This window comes from Prionailurus bengalensis, chromosome B1 (genome assembly GCF_016509475.1).
Source record: "Prionailurus bengalensis isolate Pbe53 chromosome B1, Fcat_Pben_1.1_paternal_pri, whole genome shotgun sequence".
NCBI classification, from domain to species: Eukaryota; Metazoa; Chordata; class Mammalia; order Carnivora; family Felidae; genus Prionailurus; species Prionailurus bengalensis.
Window position 1 is genome coordinate 109526128 of NC_057344.1, and position 18630 is coordinate 109544757.

General features: G+C 37.7%; 1 protein-coding gene across 2 annotated transcripts in view; it reads right to left on the minus strand.

Annotated features, from left to right (window-relative positions):
• UGT8 (UDP glycosyltransferase 8) overlaps positions 1–18630 on the minus strand; it is an 86518-nt gene that overhangs the window by 28369 nt on the left and 39519 nt on the right. The window lies entirely within an intron of this gene.

Genomic DNA, 18630 nt, shown 5'->3' on the forward strand with positions numbered 1-18630 from the left:
TCCAGGTCAGGAATATTAACACATAAAGACCTAAATGAGGGGCACCTGTGTGGCTCAGTCAGTAATATCAGACTCTTGATTTCAGTTCAGGTCATGATCTCAGGGTCATGGGATCCAGCCCCATGTCAGGCTCTCTCTTCTTTCTCTCTGCCCCTTCCCTCTCACTCTCTCTCTTTCTCTAAATAAATAAATAAATAAATAACTAGACCTAAATGAATTACTAGCAATGTGATGAGTCCCAGCAAAACAGTACATCAGAATGATAACATAAGAGGCAAACACACCACTGTTAGCTATAGAAGGACCACGCACAGAAGTATACTCACCACGACCTATTAATCACCCAGTACAATGTCCTGCAGATACTCAGCACTCAATAAGCTTTAACTGAAGAAAACAAAGAGGTAGATCAAGGATTTTAATAAAGTAGGATAAGACATTTTAGGGAGGTAAAGACCTAAAAATGTATAGACCACAAATTATAAGTTGCATGCACTTATTAATTTGGTGCATATGTATAGAAGACCTACAATATTACACCTCCAGGGATACAACGGAGATGAAATAAGGAGCCTACCTCAAGAGGCTCATAGGGGAAGACAGGCGAATAATTACAATGCAACATAATGTGCCGAAATCGATTACGGAATTCAAAAAGAGGGTCTGGGAAGCCTCTCAGATGAAGCGATGTTAACAATAGAGAGCAGAGAGGCACCTGAGTGGCTCATCTGGTTAAGCTTCTGACTTCAGCTCAGGTCATGGTCTCATGGTTTGCGCTGTGCTCCTGAGGTGAAAGCCCTACGTTGGGTTCTGCGTTGACAGCACAGAGCCTGATTGCGATTCTCTGTCTCCCTCTCTCTCTCTGCCCCACCCCCGCACCCTTCCTCCCTCTCTCTCTCTCTCCCTTAAAGTACATAAATAAACTTAAAAAATTATTTTAAAAAATGGGTAGCAGATGCAGTGTGAGTAAACTGTAAGAAATAATATTAGATACAAACAAGTAGGTAGGCCTGACTACAAGTTTCAGGTTTTTGAACTTGATCATTTATGTAAGGGAATCAGAGAATTTGTCATAAGAGAAACAATTTCATGGTGCTATAATACTTGAAAATTAATCCATCATTGCTTTTTAGGGTAGATTAGAGTCAGGAAAAGGGCATTATGACTGAAGGGTGAAGCCTGGGAAACAAGTCAACAGGCTCCGTCAATGTTCACACGTGACGTCATTATGAATTGCAAAAAGTGGGAGTGGAAATAAAATGAAACATAAAGGGATAAATATCACCTCCAAAGAAGAACCATCAGTGTTTGCTGAAGCCAGAAAGACAGATACATTCAAACAATTTAAGAAATATGTATTTAATTTTTAATGTGCCATGGCTTCCAAGAGTTTTCAACACAACATTAAAAAAGAATGTCTAAGTTTGCCAAAAAGATTCCCTTTCTATAGCTCTGCTATATATTATGCAGAGTTAGTTTCCATCTGAGAAACTAACATTAAAAAAAGCTAACATAAAAACTAACATGCATCCAACAGAGATTCACAGACTACCTGCTACATACATGCCAAATAATGAGCTCAGTACCACCAGAAGGAAATTAAGCTTGAGTGATTTATTTTGTTTGTGAAATAGTACCTTACTCTAAAATAATGCCCTGAAGAAGCTATTTAAAGGCCGAGTATTAGTAACTCACTCAGGAAAACATGGTAACATCTTTTCTAAACCCCACAAGCTCCTTTTTATCAGCGCCAAGTGGAATACTACAAACTACTACTCCCTGATATCATATGACTTAGCACGATTTTTTTTTCCCCAAGGATTTTTCTGACTAATTGCCCCAAATATAATTCAAGTGGCTTACTTAGGTGCTTTATCATTCACCAATACTCTGTAACTATTAAAATTTAAACTTAGGTTGACCGTATTTCTTTCTGTCCTCCTGAACACAAGTGCTCGATCACCTAAGAACTGCATTTGATGTCACTGCCATTACCTTGCATCCAGACATTGTTTTTACAACTTAATATATATAAAACTATCAGAGAAAGTGTGACCATGCATCTTGAGTCCTGGGCCCTTCAACCAAAATTATACAAACTAAAATACTATTAAAATAATAAGAACCTAAAAGGTTTTTTTGTTTTTCTTTCAAAACTCCCAATGGTGATTTCCCATTTTAGAAAAAAAGAAGAGACCTACAGATAATATTTCCCAAAAGAAAAGCACCATATTTGGCATTAAAAAAATTATCTAAAATGCAAGAGGAGAGTGTCTTTAATCAGGTAATTCCACACCCCTACTTATTTTTCTATGACTTATCTATGGGCCTTTAAAACTACATGTTTTCTGAAATAAATACATTTTTCTCATAAACTAACCAAATGTCAAACAGCAAACTTAAATCCCATTGCTTACAAACTAAAATAGCTATGAAAGAGAAAGGTGACATAAATGAAGTTTTATTTACTGAATTGTTGAGTGCTAGTTTATTCAGCTGTCTAGGCTGGGTGATTTATTATACAGCTGCTCATTCAAGTGAAAATATAGGAATAGAATTCAGGAAGCAAAACAGTCAGAGGCTAACGAGTTGGTAAAAAGAACAGCTAAAGAATCTCCTACTTCAAAGAACATATCAATAAAATTCTAACTAAAAAAAATTGTAACATCATGTTCTCTTGATAAAGCTAATAACTACTGATTACTGAGCATCTAGAATATGGTCATGGCATTAAATAATGTGCTTTAATCACTCTACCATCCCATTTAGAAGGCAAAACATCACCATAAGACAGTTTTCCCATACATAGATGAGAAAACTGCAGGCTCAGAGTCCTAATATTTCAAAGACAGAAATGACAAATAAACAAACAAAATGCAATAACAAAAGAAAAACAAAAAAACTTCACCAAGGTTAATGTAAGTTGAAAAACCTCCATCATCTTCCTGCCAGTCATTGCTGCATCAGACATTACAATTGTATTAAATATGTGAAGCCCATGTTAACAACTTCAAGAGGAGACTATTACCCAGAATATAGATAGCACTAACTCCCATATCTACTATCTTACAAACCATAATGAGCCCACTTCCTCCTCTTATTGATGTTTATTTATTTTTCCTTAATAGGAATTTCTATATACTTAAAAACTATAGGGGCGGGGCACCTGGGTGGCTCAGTCAGTTAAGTGTCCGACTTCGGCTCAGGTCATGATCTCGCTGATTGTGAGTTTGAGCCCCGCAAAGGGCTCTGTGCTGACATCTTGGAGCCTGGAAACTGCTTTGGATTCTGTGCCTCCCTCTCTCTCTGCCCCTCCCCCACTGGCTTTCTGTCTCTCTCAAAAATAAGTAAACATTAAAAATTTTTTCAACTATGAAGTTTCCTTTTGTTATAACATTTCAAATTCACTTTTTAAATTATCAGTTATGTTGTAATATCTTTCAGTACACAGGTAAATGAAAAAAATATAATGATTATAAATTTTTGTTTTTCTGTCAAATTGTAAGTGAAGATGAGATGACTAATTCAGGCAATGGAGAAATTTAGAATCTATAATTCCTTCAAGTTTAACTGCATCTGTTTTAGGTTCTAAATATCTAATAAAATCCCAGGCATGCAGTGCTGGTTTAGCATGCAAAAATACATTATTATAATCTATTACATTAATAAGCTAAAATAGAAAAATCACACGATCATATCACAGATGCAGAGAAAATACTTGACAAAATCTAACACACATTCATGATAAAAACTCTTAGTAAACTAGGACTCGAGACGTATAACCTCAACTTGATAAACAATTTTTACAAAAAACCTACAACTAAAATCATACATAATGGTGAGAGACTAGAAGGTTTCCGACTTAAATCAGGTACAAGTCAAGGATGTCCCTCTCACTACTCTTTTTCAATACTGCACTGCAAGTCCTAGTTAATGCAACAAGGCAAGAAAAGGAAATTTAAATATATAGATTTGGAAGGAAGAAACTGTCTTTATTCATAGATGACATAATTATCTCTGCTGAAAATCCAAAATAATCAACAAACTAACTCCTAGAACTAAGTGATATCAAGGTTTCAAGATACAAGGTTAATATACAAAGTCAATCACTTTCCTATACACTAGCAATGAACAAGTGGAATTTGAAGTTAAAAAGAGAGTACTAGGAGCACCTGAGTGGCTCGGTCAGTTAAACATCCAACTCTAGATTTCAGGTCTGGTCATGATCTCACAGTTGTGAGATCAAGCCCAGCATCAGGCTGCATGCTTTGTGTGAAACCAGCTTAAGATTCTCTCTGTCCCTCTCCCTCTTCCCCCCACCACCCACCCACATGCAGACACTCTCTCAAAAAAAAAAAAAAAGTGTAATTAAAGTACCATTTAAATTTGTATCTCCAAAAATGAAATGCTTAGGTATAAATCTAACAAAATATGTATAGGATCTATATGAGAACAACTACACAGCTCTGGATGAATGAAATCAAAGAAATGCTAAATAAATAAAGAGATATTCCATGTTCATGGGCAAAAAGAACCAAGATTGTCAAGATATGAGTTTTTCTCCAACTTTATCAAATTCCCAGAAAGTTATTTTGTGGATATCAACAAATGATTTTAAAATTTATATGGAGAGTCAAAAGACCCAGACTAGTCAGCATAATCTTGAAGGAGGGGAACAAAGCTGGAAGATCCTATCTGACTTCAAAACTTACTGTAAAGCTGTAGTAATCAAGTCAGTGTGGTACTGACAAAAGAACAAATAGGTCAATAGAACAGAAAAGAGAGCCCAGAAGTAGATCTCCATATAGTCAATTTGTTGAAGAACAAAGGAGCAAAGGCAGTACAATGGAGCAAAGATGGCCTTTTCAACAAATGGTGCTGGACCAGTTGGACATCCACAGGCAAAAAAAATGAATCTAGATAGAGAATTAGACCATTCACAAAAATGAACTCAAAATGGATCACAGATCTAAATGTAAAACACAAACCCAGTAAGCTCCTAGAAGATAACAGAGGGGAAAACCTAGATGATCTTGGGGATGGTGATGCCTTTTTAGATACAATGACAACAGCACAATCCATGAAAGAAAGAATGGATAAACTAGGCTTCATTAAAATTGAAGCTTCTGTGAAAGACAATTTCAAGAGAATGAAAAGACAAGCCACAGTATAGGAGAAAATATTTGCAAAAGACACATCTGAAAAGAACTGTTGTCCAAAATATACAAAGACCTCTTGAAAACTCAACAACAAGAAAACAAATATCCTGATTTTAAAATGGGCCAAAGACCTGACCCAACACCTCACCAAAGAAGATATACAGGTGACAAATAAGCATATGAAAAAATGTTCCACATCATATTTCATCAGGGAAAAAAACAAATTTAAATAACAAGAAGGTACTACTACAACCTATCATAATGGCCAAAATCTGGAACAATGACAACACCAAATGTTAGCAAGGATTTGGAGCAGCAGGAACACTTATTTAATGCTGGTGGGAGAGCAAAGTAGCACAGGCACTCTGGAAGACAAACAACCTCATGGTTTCTTACAAAAATAAACATATTTGTAAAATATGACCCAACAATCACACTGCTTAGCATTGATCCAAGAGAATGAAAACTTATGTCCACACAAAAACACACATATGGATGTTTACAGCAGCTTTATTCGTAATTGCTAAACTTGGAAGCAACTAGCATGTCCTTGAGTAGGTAAGTGAATAAATGAACTGTGGTACATACAGTCAATTAAATATTTTTCAACACTAAAATGAAATGAGCTCCTGAGCTATGAAAAGACACAGAACTTTAAAAGCATATTACTAAGGCAGAGACATTAATCTGAACAAGCTACATACAATATAATTCCAACTATTTGACATTGTGGAAAAGGCAAAACTATAGATAGATCAGTGATTGCCAGGGATTGGGGGGAAGGGATGAACAGGCAGAGCACAGAGAGTTTTTAGGGCAGTGAAACTATTCTGCATGATACTATAATGATGGATGCAAATCATTATACATTTGTCCAAACCCAAAGCAAGTGCAACACCAAGAATGAACCCTGCTGTAAATTATGGACTTTGTGTAATTATAATGTATCAATGTAAGTTCATTAATTGTAACAAACATACTACTCTGGTGGGGGATGCTGATAGTCGGGGAGGCTATGCATGTGTAGGGGCAGGGCATCTATGGGCATTCTCTGTACCTTTGACTCAGTTTTGCAGTGGAATATACAACAGCTCTAAAAAAATAAGTCTTTTAAAATAATTTTTTACAATCGTTTTCTCCCCCCTTCTCTCATTTTTCTATCAATATACTTCAATGGTTAGTCCCTCCTTTTATGAATCAGTAAATACTATCAATATACTTGGGTCTTATTTCATTGTAACCCCAGTTAATGTGTATGAACAAACCTATGTCTAACAACCATCAAAATCTGTAGACATCAAACTAACTTTTCTTTTCTCTTTTCTTTTCTTTTTTCTTTTCTTTTCCTTTTCCTTTTCTTTTCTCTCTCTGTCTCTCCCTCCTTCCTTCCCTCCTTCCCTCCTTCTTTCCTTCCTTCCTTCCTTCCTTCCTTCCTTCCTTCCTTCCTTCCTTCCCTCCCTCCCTCCCTCCTAAGAGATTGAGAGAGAGAGCACACACCTGAGCAGGGGAGGGGCAGAGAGAGAGAGAGAGAGAGAGAGAGAATCTGTGGCAGGCTCCACACTCAGCACGGAGTCCGACACAGGGCTCTGTCTCAGGACCATGGGATCATGACCTGAGATGAAATCAAGAGTTGGATGCTTAACCGACTGAGCCATGTAGGCACCCCTTTTCTTTCTAACATTATATTTTGACAAATTTATAGACCTAATATTTTATAAATGACTAAGATAACTTTCTCACCACTTGTATGAACTGCAACCTATGATTATGTCATAGGACAGTTACCAGACCAAAATTTAATATAATCCAATTCAAGTATTGCTTTGTTTGTGGAAATAAAAACAAAGTGAGATTAAGCAAAGAGGGACATATCTCTTAGAAGGATGGAGGAAAGGGAAGGAACAAGTTAATAATGATACTGTATTTTAAGATAACATTATTATCTATGAAGATAGCAATTCTACCAACAGTAGGCCTTGTGTGGTTCTTTTTCAGCAATTGATTATTAGCTGACAAAGATTAATTACAAATTATTAATTAAAACTTCATCCTTAGCCTTTCTAAAGGCTATTAATTTTAGGTAATGAATTTAGATTTTGCCTGTCAGTTTTTGAACACAGCAACATCAAAAGCTTACCAGAATTTCTCCACAGAAATCCCTCTAAGATTGGCAACAATAATTAAAGTGTCATGAAAACCAAGGCTTCACAATTTTAAGACGAGGCTATCCTGTCCTTTTGGTGATATTTTCTAGGACAGATCTTTAAAATGAATAAAATCCAGCAATACAGGAGTGCCTGCCTGGCTCAGTTGGTCGAACATGTGACTCTTAGTCTTGGGATTGTGAGTTCGAGTCCCATGTTGGGGTTAGAGATTACTTAATTATGTGACCCATGTATACTTGTTTTACTCTAATACTATTTTTTAAAATACTCTTTTATTTTGGATGGCTGCTAATATTTACTGGAGTCAACAACTATAACTTTATTCTTCTTGAAAAATATTACAGAACTGGGAACCTGAGTAAATGTTCTCTTCTAAGAAAAATTCTTAGGAACTTTTCTCTTCTAGTATCTCTCTACATGAAAATTATCCATCTATGAGATCATCATAGTGAAAGGGAAAACGTACTGAAGGTCACACAAAAGGAAAGTCAACAATTTGTGTTTTATGCATCCAATAAAGCATCCATTATCTCCGTTCCAGTTCAATGTTTACCTGTGAGCCACTTTTCCTCTCAATAGCTATTTCTGGGAGATAACACTAGGCAACCAAGGGAAACTAAGTCTACATGTGCCATGCACTTACAATTTACTTTATTTAGTTTTTATTTTCATTTTTAAATTTAATTTTATTATTTATTTATTATTTATTTTTTGAGAGAGAGAGAAAGAGCATGAGTGGGGGAGAGGCAGAGAGAGAAGGTCAGAGGATCTGAAGTGGGCTCTGTGATGGCAGCAGTGACCCTGATGTGGGGCTCGAACTCATGAACCATGAGATCATGACCTGAGCCAAAGTCAGGTGCTCAACTGACTGAACCACCCAGGTGCTCCTATTTTATATTTTAAAGTTTTATTTTTATTAGTTTTGAGAGAGAGCATAAGTGGGGGGTTAGAAAGAGTGGGGGGGGGCAGGGGATCTGAAGCAGGCGCTGTGCTGGCAGCACAGAACCCAACACGGGGCTCAAACTCACGAACCATGAAATCATGACCTGAGCCAAAGTCAGATGCTCAATCAACTAGGCCACCCCGGTGTCCCTACCTCATTTAGTTTTACAACAAAATTGCTTTTCTTATTTCATGGATAAAGAAGTTGAGATTCAGAGAAATTAAATAACTTCTCCTATAACCTAAAACTAGTAATTAAAACACAGGTTTGCCTTGTGTTAAAGTCTGTGCCCATTCCTGTTCCAGGAGGCCTCCTTAGTTAGGTCAGTTCCAACAAAGATGGTTTCCAAAAGGAAAAGTCAAGGAATGATTAACGAAGAAAAGGTAAAGCAAAGAAGTGGAGAAGATTACAGGGTTTAGATTCTTTATTCCAAATTACTTAGAGCCCAGCAAGACTGCCTTTCCTGGCACCACTTTCAGAGCACTCAGACTCTGCCTTAACTGTGTGTCTAGGCATAACGGGAAAACGAAAGTTAAACAGAAGATCCAGGGACACCAGAATGTCCACAAGACCAGGTTTGGGGATGGCAAGCCCTTCCAGTTTTTGAATGGAGGGTATGGGTAATATTCCATTTGGTCATGGCATTAAGAACAATACCTAACCCTCAATAACTATTCGGTGACAGAATTGATGAATGGATGAAATGAGTGAACGGAGTCTGATAAAGAGGGTGACAGAGCTCCGGAGACTGCTGGTCTTTATTTCCACTTGGGAGTTTTCTTTCACAGCTGGAACTAGCACTAGATCCCACCAGGCTATATACCTAACAGATTGCATTTAAGATCCTTTACAGTTTTATGGACTATGATGTTTTATCCTGCATTTCCAGCACATAATGGAGTACCTGGCACATGGCAGGCACTCAACAGATTGCTCAATAAGTGAATGAATGAATAAATAAACCAAAGATATAGGTATGAAGCAGACTGGGCATTTTCTTTTATAAGTATGAAGTACTGTTCTCAGTCAAGATCCTCATAAGACTAGAAAAGTCTGAGAGACCTAGAAATCATCAGTGAGCATGGGAAGGAAGCTAAAAAAATCCTCTGCAGTTTAAGCGATATCTAAGAATGACAGCTGAACCTGAGTACGGAGGTGCTGGTGACAGACGATCTATAAAATTTAGTGAAATCGTGAAATGCAAAAGAGAATTCATTGCTCAAATAAACAGCTTGTGGGAGGGAATAAGTACTTTCCAATAAGTAGAGAACATTCAGCATGAACCAAAGATCAGAACGACCTGAAATGTGAGCCTCAGTGGTAGCAGAAGGTGGACCTCGCTCCCTGTCAAAGAGATGAGTTTTAAAATGGGAGAACGCACAGTGCCTCATGCATGGTGACTATCAACAAATTATGGAAATGATACAAAGGAAAAGAAAAGAGAGATGGAGGGGAGCGAAGTGGGGAGAGAAAAACAGATGACTGTCCCTCAAAATGTGCCTAATCTGGGGTGTTTCCTTCCAATTCCTCTCATGGAGCTTTGGTTCTGGGCATGCTCCAAAGGGTCTTGCTCTAAGGCAGTGGTCTTACTCAAAAAGCATTTCCATAACCCAGATCCAGGAAGACTACAGTGGAACATCCTTAGGACTCTAAGGGAAAAAGCACTTACTGGACCCTGTTCCTTATCCCTAGGTTCTAATGCCAAACTCTCCAGATGCCTGGCATTTCCGGAGTACTTCCAAATGTCATTTAGTGTGATTACAAGTTTCATATCTGTCCTTCCCACCAGACTTAAATTCCTTGAGGACACAAGACTGCTTTTGCTAAACTCTGTGGTCCCAGGAGCTAATGTAGTCTCTGGATTTAGGAAAGGGCTCCATGCATATTTGTTAAGAAAATGAAAAATGACCTAAATATTTCTAAGTGTTATTTTACGGTCAGATCATAATGATAAAAGCATTTTGATGTTTTCACGCAAATAAAGCAAGTACCACATGTCATTCTAAACCTACATCATTTACATTCTATTGGAAAATTGGTTGCAAGAAATCTGGCAGAGTTTTGAAACATATAATATTAATCTGGTAGAAGGCATATGTGAGTAACATATTTTGGTTTATGGTTCTAAAGGTTAGTATGGCCCAAACTCTTTGTTTTGTGAATGAATAAACTTGGCCTATCTTGATGAAGGATTTCTAGATCCTTGGCCTCAGTACAGATACAACTACCTGAAGCCTATTGTGAACTGTATCATACTTATAAAGCACGTTACGCATTTCTGTCCCTGATTACACAAAAAATATATAACATACGAACCCAGTTCTATCTTTGTGTCACTATAACAGAGAGATATCCTGAGGGTCTACAACACTAAATGGCCCAAGAAGGCTATGCTGTATGAATGACTTAAAGTCTTCCTACAGTTATTCTGGAAGGGTCTCAAGTTACCAGATTGTCACATTTCACTGTTTTCAGCATGCCTATCTCAAAACTTATTTGCTCTTTTAATCTTATTTATCTCTTAATCTTCTTCTTTTAGTGGGCTTGAGAAGAAAATAACCAAGCTGTTTTGAAGGTACATAATTAAGAGTGAATGAACTCTGAGTCAAGAAGACCTAAAGGTATCCATTGGGAGTCAAGTAAATGAACTTTAGTTCCTGGACATTTTGGCATTGATTTGGCTTCTCAAATGTCCTTTTGACTTGCTTTTTTAGCTCTTGGTTGTCATCCAGATGAATAAGACTGCCAGAAAGAGCCTGTCGGTAATTGGAGTTAGAAAGAAATGGCATCCGAACTCAGATCTCCACTAAATGTTCTCTTAAAAGTGCAGCCTGTCTTAGGTAAATGATATATCTTTCAAAATTCATCACCTATAGTTCTTACATAATGCCTCAATAATCCTTTGCTTTTATATAATCCTCTATAATTGATAGATACCTATAAATGTTATTTAAACTGATCTTCAGTGAACATTTTTGATACAGACAAAAATCTTCTTCTCCTTTTATGACTAAGAAAACTGCACTTGAGAAATTCTTATGGACAAGCCTCACGAAGACAAAGCTAGTAAGTGGCAGAGAGGGGACTCACACTCCAGTCTCCTGACTTCCAGGACACTTCTGCCACTGCAGTGACACAGGTTTGACTATATGAATTAGTGGAGCAGAGGTGGTCTACAAAGGTTACTAATAGCAACACCACACTACTAAGAAGTGTGCACTTGTTGAATTTCAGAGAATCATTACCTTATTACTTCTCCAAATGCATATTCCTGAAGGAAAAAACATTTTCAACAAAATCTGTGCCATTTAAACACTCAAAATGTATTTAAGTATTTTCTGCACACCTCGGCTTCTCAATGTAGTATTGTTACCTGTCTGGCCCATTTAATCCTCAAAGCAAAAAGGCAAAGTCCAGTCTACAAGAGCGGTAGGCACACATTTTATGACCACCATGTCAGGCCTGGGAACATTCCTGTTCTCTCTGAACTCACAATGACTGTGAGATCCAGTGCTGACAAAGCTAAAAATGCTGCATTTCCTCCTCCCTAGAAAAAGTTTGAACCCTTAGGAGTATAACCACCCAGGGTCACCTGGTTGGCTCACTTGGTTAAGTCTCTGACTTCTGCTCAGGCCATGATCTCACAGTTCATGTGTTTGAGCTCTGTATCCAGCTCTCTGCTGTCAGCACAGAGCCTGCTTCGGATCCTCAGTCCTCTTCTCTCTCTCTGACCCTCCCACACTGGTTCTCTCCTTCTCTCTCTCTTTCAAAATAAATAAAAAATAAACTTAAAAAATAAAAAATAAATTAAAAAATTAAGAGTATAACCACCCATATGAGTGAGCACTAAGAACTGATATTAAGGATACACAGTGTGCCCTTCATCCCCGGGAACCATTACCTCTGCCTTTTACTAACCAGACTAATAATGCTACTGCTATTGATTCTTCTGACTTATGTCTTACTGTCACTAGACCTCCAATTTCAGTATAAAATATTCACTACTTCTAGAAAGGTAATACATTAAATTGCTGTCGGCCATTAACACAGCACTAAACAAATTTCTTAGACTTGATCTTTGCTACTGCTAACTGCATCTGAAACAAGGTGGTTTTAGTAAAAGAATAGGAGATGGGGATTTGGGAACATAAGGCAGTCTGAGCCACAGTTAAGGCTGACTGAGGTGCTACAGAGGTGTTGCTGGCGCCAGGGTTCCGATTAGGGGGAAAGCAAAGCAGAGGGGAAGAGAGCCTTAGAAAGATTCTGGGTGGTGGGGGCTTGGGGCCAGTCAGGCCGGTGGGGGCCATTGCTGAAATGGAGCGAATAAAGAAAGTGAAGAATAGAAAGAGAAATCAAAAGGTCACATGTTAACTATGGCAATTTTTTACTAAGGCTGGCCACATTTTAGAGAAATTATGAAATTTGGTGAAGGGATGATATTGCTAAATTATTCCTAGCAGGTTAAAACATTTTGTTAAAGATTGCCTGCTTTACGTACTCAACACAAATGCGTATTAATGAAACCAGTAATGTGCAAAGATTATTTATTTATGGTTTTCAAACAAAAATGGTATTGTATCAACTCCACTGGGTACGCTTTGTCCAGTTTGATGTTCTAATTAGCAATTCTTAGCATGATTAAATGCTAAATACACAGCTGTGTGAGGCTTCAGCTGGTAGTAACCAGTAGTGCCTAATACTGACTTTTTAAAAGAGAAAAACAAAAGTACTCAAATACTGGATACAAAACTTTCGAGGCCTTATTCAGCTGAAAGAAGCAAAGTTATAAATATAAACAGGAGTTATATATAACATGTCGATAAAGCTAAGAGATGTAGTATCTGTCACCTCTGTAGAAAAGCTGTTTGGACTAAAAGAAAATAAGCCAAGCCGAAGGAACTTACTTGGTTGAGCTCACGTTATGACACATTACATATGGATCTCCATTAAATCATCGTAATTTTTAAAAAAGACCTTATTACTAAGTAAGTCTAGAGAGATAAGCTATCTACTCTGAAACATTATTAAAGAAAACCCATATACTTTTTGAAAAAAAGGAACTTTTCTGTATGCACCTGAAAAAAAGTTGTACATATCTAGCACATAAATAACGTCACTCTTTCCTAACTTTCTTCTGGTAACATCCAACATCTATAAATAGCTAAAAAACAGTGGAGATTTTTCTATCTCCATAACAGAAGTGACCCAAATTACATGCGTCAGTATAAATTTCTACCCTTTAAATGGTAAAGATCCTGTAAACAGATCTCATTTGAAGTTTTATTTATGAAGCAAATTACCTAAGGCTTAAATGAAAGAACTGTAAGTTGCAAAAAGAAAACCAAATTCACTGTTTGGTAGGCACAGTAATATAAAACAGGTTAGTACTAAGTGCCTCAGATGATTGCTTATTCTGAATCATAGGTATTTCTGACTAAGCCAAGTTTTTATGCCCTTCCCTAAGCTTTGGCAGCATAGAGGACAAGATCCCTCCTTCTAACTTCTCTATATAATATTCAACTAAGTATGTACTTTACCAAAATGAAATTAAATCTGCAAAGGCCTTAAGCATTTTCTTATTTCAATTTTTGCCTTTCAGAAGAAACACATTTTGCAAAATCTATTCACAAATTATCTACCATAAAAAGCTAAAAGACCAGAATTTTTCAAGTGAGAAGAAACCAATGTATATATATATATGGCTTGTGTCCTAAAATTCTCTTTGAGATTACAGTTCAAGAAGAAAAATAAAACTTGTTCAATAAAAGTAGTAATTCAATTATATTCTCTGGGAACTATCTATCATGCTACTGGAAGCCAAAAGAAAGCTGGAGTAGCCATACTTATATCAGACAAACTAGACTTTAAATTAAAGGCTGTAACAAGAGATGAAAAAGGGCATTATATAATAATTACAGGGTCTATCCATCAGGAAGAGCTAACAATTATAAATGTCTATGCACTGAATACCGGAGCCCCCAAATATATAAAACAATTACTCATAAACATAAGCAACCTTATTGATAAGAATGTGGTAATTGCAGGGGACTTTAACACCCCACTTACAGAAATGGATAGATCATCTAGACATACAGTCAATAAAGAAACAAGGGCCCTGAATGATACATTGGATCGGATGGACTTGACAGATATATTTAGAACTCTGCATCCCAAAGCAACAGAATATACTTTCTTCTCGAGTGCACATGGAACATTCTCCAAGATAGATCATATACTGGGTCACAAAACAGCCCTTCATAAGTATACAAGAATTGAAATTATACCATGCATACTTTCAGACCACAATGCTATGAAGCTTGAAACCAACCACAGGAAAAAGTCTGGAACCTCCAAAAGCATGGAGGTTAAAGAACACCCTACTAAAGAATGAGTGGGTCAACCAGGCAATTAGAGAAGAAATTAAAAAATATATGGAAACAAACGAAAATGAAAATACAACAATCCAAACGCTTTGGGATGCAGCGAAGGCAGTCCTGAGAGGAAAATACATCACAATCCAGGCCTATCTCAAGAAACAAGAAAAATCCCAAATACAAAATCTAACAGCACACCTAAAGGAAATAGAAGCAGAACAGCAAAGGCAGCCTAAACCCAGCAGAAGAAGAGAAATAATAAAGATCAGAGCAGAAATAAACAATATAGAATCTAAAAAAAACGGTAAAGCAGATCAATGAAACCAAGAGTTGGTTTTTTGAAAAAATAAACAAAATTGACAATTATATTCTCTGGAAGAAAATGAATTGTCTGTATTGTGCAAAATAAAACCAAATGATGGTGTGAATTAAAAAAAAAATTTAATGTTTATTTATTTTTGAGACAGAGAGAGACAAAGCATGAATGGGGGAGAGGCAGAGAGAGAGGGAGACACAGAATCTGAAACAGGCTCCAGGCTCTGTGCTGTCAGCACAAAGCCCGACGTGGGGCTCGAACTCAGGGACCACGAGATTGTGACCTGAGCCCAAGTCAGATGCTTAACCAACTAAGCCACCCAGGCGCCCCTGAATTTTTAATCATAAATTCTTATAAGACCAAAACTACTCACCTTAATACTATTTCTTTTTTTTTTTAATTTTTTTTTTCAACGTTTATTTATTTTTGGGACAGAGAGAGACAGAGCATGAATGGGGGAGGGGCAGAGAGAGAGGGAGACACAGAATCGGAAACAGGCTCCAGGCTCTGAGCCATCAGCCCAGAGCCTGACACGGGGCTCGAACTCACGGACCGCGAGATCGTGACCTGGCTGAAGTCGGACGCTTAACTGACTGCGCCACCCAGGCGCCCCCTTAATACTATTTCTAATGATAGCTTATGATTTACTAGAAAAATCAAAGCTTTGCTACATATAAATTGTAAAATTCCTTTGCTATAGCTATCCCTTGCCCATCCTCTGTGAGCCCCCACCTTCATGAACTATTACTGAGACTATATCTACACAGAAAGTCTGCTTGACTTCAGTTCTGTCAACATAACTACACCAGAGATCAAAATGTTTTAAAGATACAAATCTACATTTTAATTATGTATGGTGCCTAAAATGTTCTATTCCATATCATCACTGAAGTGGAGGAAACTTAAAAACTAATCCAATCCCGCCCACTGACCTGCCCGCAATTTAATGATAAAGAAATGGGGACCCAGAAAGGTAAAGTGATCTTCCTGAGAACCTCCTTGAGACCTTGAATATATATAATTTCCTGGTTCCCAGTGAGCACTCTTTCAACTTTACCAATGGACCGATGCAGCAGACATAAGAAAATGTTAAAGGAGAGCATAAATTTAGTTTTTTGTTGCTACTTATCTACTCAGTAAACAACTAAAATTGTCCAGTGATGTAGGACCCCTGCATATGTCCCCAACTAACATGTGGAAACACCCAATTCAGCAGTAGTGATAACTGGTGGACTTTCCATTCTTGAAACACTCATTTCTTAGATTCTAAAACACCATTCTTTCCTGGATTTTCCTCACCTCCCCGAGTTCTTGAAGTCTCATCTTCCTTTACAAAGCTTGTACATGGTTGAGTATTGTTGGCTCAAACCAAAGTCCTTCTTTCTTTCCACACCTCTCTGTAAGTAATTTCATGTATTCCTAATGCTTTAGTCCAGTCTCTTGGAAGATGACCCCCACATTTGAATACCCAGCCCTGACTTTTCCTCTCAGCTCTATGCTCATATCTTCAAAGGTCAGTCTGACATTTGTGCTCATAGATCCCTGGTTTCTCAGATTTAATATGTCCAAACTGAACGATGTCTTTTCTCTCAAAAACCCGCTCATCCTTCAGTCTTTCCCTTTAACGAAATGCCTTTGACTGGTTACTCTTGCAGGAAACCTGCTGTTTTCTTAGAATCCCCTTCACCCAACTCCACCCCAGTTAATTCTACCTCCCAAATATACTTGGAAACATCCCTCTTCTCACCAGCCCACCACTTCCATGAGTTATGGCAACATTCACTCAATTGGACCTCATGTCTTCTCTCTCTCCTTCTAACAAGATTTCCCCACAAAGTAACCAGAGCAATTCTTTCTAAAAGAAAATCCAATCACTTTTAACTCACTGAATAAAATCCGAACCCCTTACAGTGTATAAGGGCTTCTGTGAGATGATCTCTGCTCAGCTGTCAATGTTTACCTGAGCCACTTTGCCCTAGCCCCTTGCCTCCTCCTCTTCAGCCTCACTGAACTTTCTCAGGTCTTCAAAATGCACCTTGGGATGATGTGTTCACTGACAGGAATGTTCCCCTCCCGTGGCTGGCTCCAACCTCTCATGAAGCCCTACTTTATCTCCTGAGAAGACTTCTTCGTCTCCATCAATGCACCCTGATGGGTTTCCTCCACAACACTTTAGTGCTGAAATTATGGATCTTATTAATTTATTTACATCTTTATTAATCATTTCTCCCATCAGACTCTAAGTGGCACAAACAAAGAAACCGGGACTTGCACTTAATATTGCTAGTTCAGTGCCTGGTACATTTTAGGCTCTCAGTAAGTACGTACCGAATGCATAACAAAATGGCTATCTATTCCTTTTCTGAACGGCCATCCCTTTGTGATATGCAAAAGCTTCTCACTGCCCCCAACACAAAAAAAGTTCTCAAAGGACCTTGCAGTGAAAAAGAAAATGTCAAGCTGGTTTCACTGCTCCTCATGATGGCCTGGAACTGGTAGTCAGGGAATTTATTTAGCTTCAAAGTTTTAGTAATAATTTGTCCCGCTACTTGAGCTGCTTTGCACTGATAAAAGCTCTGGAAATCTATAGCTTAAAAATAATTTCATCTCATTTTTGCAAAATACATTGGGCAAATACATAGGCTTTTACAGCTGGAAATTACATTAATTCAAAAAATATATATTAAGGCCTATACATGCAGAGTGCTGTGGCATGAGGTATGGAAGTGGGTGGGATATAAAAGATGAGCCAGGACCTCTGCTCTCAAAGAGTTTTGCTTCCTCCATTACTCTTTCTGAAAATGTTCAGTTTTTTAGAACCTAGTGTTCTTATTTCTATTTTTATTTTATTTTGGAGAGAGAGCATGCATGTGAGCAGGGGAGAGGGCTGAGGGAGAGGGAAAGAGAGAATCCTAAGTAGGAACCAAGCTCAGTGTGGAGCCTGATGTAGGGCTCGATACCACAACCCTGGAATCATGACCCGAGCTGAAATCAAGACTCTGAGCTCAACTGACTGAGTCACCCAAACAACCCAGAACCTAGCGCTCTTCTTAAAGCGCTACACAAATTAAATATTTTCAACTGAGATTAAAAGAACTTTTCTCTAACTCGAATTAGGGATAGAACAATTTAACAGGCATTTATTAAGTGGTTGTGATAGTCAAAGAAGTGTAAAATCCGGTCAGCTTACTTGGTAAGTTTATCTTTACTATATCATATATTTGACATTTTTTGATCTAAAAAGCAGAAGCAAATCAAGGGAAATAACATCCTCAACATAGCATAAAGGTTTCCTCTCTTGTATCAGAAGACAATTGTCCCGAGAAGCTATCCTGTCAAAAAGCTACCGTATGAAATAATCTTAATTATATGTAAATGCCCATTTTAATAAGCACTCTTCTCTGAAGCAAACTTTTCAGGAAAAAGGAACACAGGCCTCTCTGTGACCCTCTTTCTTTTCTTCTCTCTCTTTCATATCCCATAGCACTTTTATCTTACAGCACTTTCTATAACGAATGCCTGTTAACAGTCTAATTATATTGGTAGAATCACAACTTTTGAGTCTTCTCCTAAAAGTGGTCCCCTGTAACAGCAGTAAGTGCTGCTTTGCAAAAAATATCTTGACAGAAAGCCAAAGGAAAATGGTGGAGGTACGTGTTTCCCATTCTGGCCC